Genomic DNA, 5,731 nt, shown 5'->3' with positions numbered 1-5,731 from the left:
AACATTGTACTTCATAAGACATAAGCTTGTTTCAGTTTGGCAAGACTTGCACTGAATACTGAATGAAACAGCTTTATCTAATAGAGAGAAAAGCTTTTGAGCAGATTTGGGCTTGATTTCACTTCATTTCAACAGAAACACTATTTCAGCATTACTGGACTCAGAAAGCTGTAAACTGACAATCTTGATCATTGCAGTCCTAACATTAGTTTTTCTGCATATAACTTCTAACACATTCAAAACTGTCTTACAGCATTGCAGAAAACATTGTACTTCATAAGACATAAGCTTGTTTCAGTTTGGCAAGACTTGCACTGAATACTGAATGAAACAGCTTTATCTAATAGAGAGAAAAGCTTTTGAGCAGATTTGGGCTTGATTTCACTTCATTTCAACAGAAACACTATTTCAGCATTACTGGACTCAGAAAGCTGTAAACTGACAATCTTGATCATTGCAGTCCTAACATTAGTTTTTCTGCATATAACTTCTAACACATTCAAAACTGTCTTACAGCATTGCAGAAAACATTGTACTTCATAAGGCATAAGCTTGTTTCAGTTTGGCAAGATTTGCACTGAATATTGAATGAAACAGCTTTCTCTAATAGAGAGAAAAGCTTTTGAGCAGATTTGGGCTTGATTTCACTTCATTTGAACAGAAACACTATTTCAGCATTACTGGACTCAGAAAGCTGTAAACTGACAATCTTGATCATTGAAGTCCTAACATAAGTTTTTGTGCATATAACTTCTAACACATTAAAAACTGTCTTACAGCATTGCAGAAAACATTGTACTTCATAAGGCATAAGCTTGTTTCAGTTTGGCAAGATTTGCACTGAATACTGAATGAAACAGCTTTATCTAATAGAGAGAAAAGCTTTTGAGCAGATTTGGGCTTGATTTCACTTCATTTCAACAGAAACACTATTTCAGCATTACTGGACTCAGAAAGCTGTAAACTGACAATCTTGATCATTGCAGTCCTAACATTAGTTTTTGTGCATATAACTTCTAACACATTAAAAACTGTCTTACAGCATTGCAGAAAACATTGTACTTCATAAGACATATGCTTGTTTCAGTTTGGCAAGACTTGCACTGAATACTGAATGAAACAGCTTTATCTAATAGAGAGAAAAGCTTTTGAGCAGATTTGGGCTTGATTTCACTTCATTTGAACAGAAACACTATTTCAGCATTACTGGACTCAGAAAGCTGTAAACTGACATTCTTGATCATTGCAGTCCTAACATTAGTTTTTGTGCATATAACTTCTAACACATTAAAAACTGTCTTACAGCATTGCAGAAAACATTGTACTTCATAAGACATAAGCTTGTTTCAGTTTGGCAAGACTTGCACTGAATACTGAATGAAACAGCTTTATCTAATAGAGAGAAAAGCTTTTGAGCAGATTTGGGCTTGATTTCACTTCATTTGAACAGAAACACTATTTCAGCATTACTGGACTCAGAAAGCTGTAAACTGACAATCTTGATCATTGCAGTCCTAACATTAGTTTTTGTGCATATAACTTCTAACACATTAAAAACTGTCTTACAGCATTGCAGAAAACATTGTACTTCATAAGACATAAGCTTGTTTCAGTTTGGCAAGACTTGCACTGAATACTGAATGAAACAGCTTTATCTAATAGAGAGAAAAGCTTTTGAGCAGATTTGGGCTTGATTTCACTTCATTTGAACAGAAACACTATTTCAGCATTACTGGACTCAGAAAGCTGTAAACTGACAATCTTGATCATTGCAGTCCTAACATTAGTTTTTCTGCATATAACTTCTAACACATTCAAAACTGTCTTACAGCATTGCAGAAAACATTGTACTTCATAAGACATAAGCTTGTTTCAGTTTGGCAAGACTTGCACTGAATACTGAATGAAACAGCTTTATCTAATAGAGAGAAAAGCTTTTGAGCAGATTTGGGCTTGATTTCACTTCATTTCAACAGAAACACTATTTCAGCATTACTGGACTCAGAAAGCTGTAAACTGACAATCTTGATCATTGCAGTCCTAACATTAGTTTTTCTGCATATAACTTCTAACACATTCAAAACTGTCTTACAGCATTGCAGAAAACATTGTACTTCATAAGACATAAGCTTGTTTCAGTTTGGCAAGACTTGCACTGAATACTGAATGAAACAGCTTTATCTAATAGAGAGAAAAGCTTTTGAGCAGATTTGGGCTTGATTTCACTTCATTTCAACAGAAACACTATTTCAGCATTACTGGACTCAGAAAGCTGTAAACTGACAATCTTGATCATTGCAGTCCTAACATTAGTTTTTCTGCATATAACTTCTAACACATTCAAAACTGTCTTACAGCATTGCAGAAAACATTGTACTTCATAAGGCATAAGCTTGTTTCAGTTTGGCAAGATTTGCACTGAATATTGAATGAAACAGCTTTCTCTAATAGAGAGAAAAGCTTTTGAGCAGATTTGGGCTTGATTTCACTTCATTTGAACAGAAACACTATTTCAGCATTACTGGACTCAGAAAGCTGTAAACTGACAATCTTGATCATTGAAGTCCTAATATAAGTTTTTGTGCATATAACTTCTAACACATTAAAAAATGTCTTACAGCATTGCAGAAAACATTGTACTTCATAAGGCATAAGCTTGTTTCAGTTTGGCAAGATTTGCACTGAATACTGAATGAAACAGCTTTATCTAATAGAGAGAAAAGCTTTTGAGCAGATTTGGGCTTGATTTCACTTCATTTCAACAGAAACACTATTTCAGCATTACTGGACTCAGAAAGCTGTAAACTGACAATCTTGATCATTGAAGTCCTAACATAAGTTTTTGTGCATATAACTTCTAACACATTAAAAACTGTCTTACAGCATTGCAGAAAACATTGTACTTCATAAGGCATAAGCTTGTTTCAGTTTGGCAAGATTTGCACTGAATACTGAATGAAACAGCTTTATCTAATAGAGAGAAAAGCTTTTGAGCAGATTTGGGCTTGATTTCACTTCATTTCAACAGAAACACTATTTCAGCATTACTGGACTCAGAAAGCTGTAAACTGACAATCTTGATAATTGAAGTCCTAACATAAGTTTTTGTGCATATAACTTCTAACACATTAAAAACTGTCTTACAGCATTGCAGAAAACATTGTACTTCATAAGAAATAAGCTTGTTTCAGTTTGGCAAGATTTGCACTGAATACTGAATGAAACAGCTTTATCTAATAGAGAGAAAAGCTTTTGAGCAGATTTGGGCTTGATTTCACTTCATTTCAACAGAAACACTATTTCAGCATCACTGGACTCAGAAAGCTGTAAACTGACAATCTTGATCATTGAAGTCCTAACATAAGTTTTTGTGCATATAACTTCTAACACATTAAAAACTGTCTTACAGCATTGCAGAAAACATTGTACTTCATAAGACATAAGCTTGTTTCAGTTTGGCAAGATTTGCACTGAATACTGAATGAAACAGCTTTATCTAATAGAGAGAAAAGCTTTTGAGCAGATTTGGGCTTGATTTCACTTCATTTCAACAGAAACACTATTTCAGCATCACTGGACTCAGAAAGCTGTAAACTGACAATCTTGATCATTGAAGTCCTAACATAAGTTTTTGTGCATATAACTTCTAACACATTAAAAACTGTCTTACAGCATTGCAGAAAACATTGTACTTCATAAGACATAAGCTTGTTTCAGTTTGGCAAGATTTGCACTGAATACTGAATGAAACAGCTTTATCTAATAGAGAGAAAAGCTTTTGAGCAGATTTGGGCTTGATTTCACTTCATTTCAACAGAAACACTATTTCAGCATCACTGGACTCAGAAAGCTGTAAACTGACAATCTTGATCATTGAAGTCCTAACATAAGTTTTTGTGCATATAACTTCTAACACATTAAAAACTGTCTTACAGCATTGCAGAAAACATTTTATTTCATAAGACATAAGCAAGTTTCAATTTGGCAAGATTTGCACTGAATACTGAATGAAACAGCTTTATCTAATAGAGAGAAAAGCTTTTGAGCAGATTTGGGCTTGATTTCACTTCATTTCAACAGAAACACTATTTCAGCATTACTGGACTCAGAAAGCTGTAAACTGACAATCTTGATCATTGAAGTCCTAACATAAGTTTTTGTGCATATAACTTCTAACACATTAAAAACTGTCTTACAGCATTGCAGAAAACATTGTACTTCATAAGGCATAAGCTTGTTTCAGTTTGGCAAGATTTGCACTGAATATTGAATGAAACAGCTTTCTCTAATAGAGAGAAAAGCTTTTGAGCAGATTTGGGCTTGATTTCACTTCATTTGAACAGAAACACTATTTCAGCATTACTGGACTCAGAAAGCTGTAAACTGACAATCTTGATCATTGAAGTCCTAACATAAGTTTTTGTGCATATAACTTCTAACACATTAAAAACTGTCTTACAGCATTGCAGAAAACATTGTACTTCATAAGACATAAGCTTGTTTCAGTTTGGCAAGATTTGCACTGAATATTGAATGAAACAGCTTTCTCTAATAGAGAGAAAAGCTTTTGAGCAGATTTGGGCTTGATTTCACTTCATTTGAACAGAAACACTATTTCAACATTACTGGACTCAGAAAGCTGTAAACTGACAATCTTGATCATTGCAGTCCTAACATTAGTTTTTGTGCATATAACTTCTAACACATTAAAAACTGTCTTACAGCATTGCAGAAAACATTGTACTTCATAAGACATATGCTTGTTTCAGTTTGGCAAGACTTGCACTGAATACTGAATGAAACAGCTTTATCTAATAGAGAGAAAAGCTTTTGAGCAGATTTGGGCTTGATTTCACTTCATTTGAACAGAAACACTATTTCAGCATTACTGGACTCAGAAAGCTGTAAACTGACATTCTTGATCATTGCAGTCCTAACATTAGTTTTTGTGCATATAACTTCTAACACATTAAAAACTGTCTTACAGCATTGCAGAAAACATTGTACTTCATAAGACATAAGCTTGTTTCAGTTTGGCAAGACTTGCACTGAATACTGAATGAAACAGCTTTATCTAATAGAGAGAAAAGCTTTTGAGCAGATTTGGGCTTGATTTCACTTCATTTGAACAGAAACACTATTTCAGCATTACTGGACTCAGAAAGCTGTAAACTGACAATCTTGATCATTGCAGTCCTAACATTAGTTTTTGTGCATATAACTTCTAACACATTAAAAACTGTCTTACAGCATTGCAGAAAACATTGTACTTCATAAGACATAAGCTTGTTTCAGTTTGGCAAGACTTGCACTGAATACTGAATGAAACAGCTTTATCTAATAGAGAGAAAAGCTTTTGAGCAGATTTGGGCTTGATTTCACTTCATTTGAACAGAAACACTTTTTCTGCATTACTGGACTCAGAAAGCTGTAAACTGACAATCTTGATCATTGCAGTCCTAACATTAGTTTTTCTGCATATAACTTCTAACACATTCAAAACTGTCTTACAGCATTGCAGAAAACATTGTACTTCATAAGACATAAGCTTGTTTCAGTTTGGCAAGACTTGCACTGAATACTGAATGAAACAGCTTTATCTAATAGAGAGAAAAGCTTTTGAGCAGATTTGGGCTTGATTTCACTTCATTTCAACAGAAACACTATTTCAGCATTACTGGACTCAGAAAGCTGTAAACTGACAATCTTGATCATTGCAGTCCTAACATTA

This window comes from Carassius gibelio, chromosome A19, assembly GCF_023724105.1.
Source record: "Carassius gibelio isolate Cgi1373 ecotype wild population from Czech Republic chromosome A19, carGib1.2-hapl.c, whole genome shotgun sequence".
NCBI lineage: Eukaryota > Metazoa > Chordata > Actinopteri > Cypriniformes > Cyprinidae > Carassius > Carassius gibelio.
The sequence above is the reverse complement of the archived record's forward strand: the minus strand, read 5'-3'. Positions refer to the sequence as shown.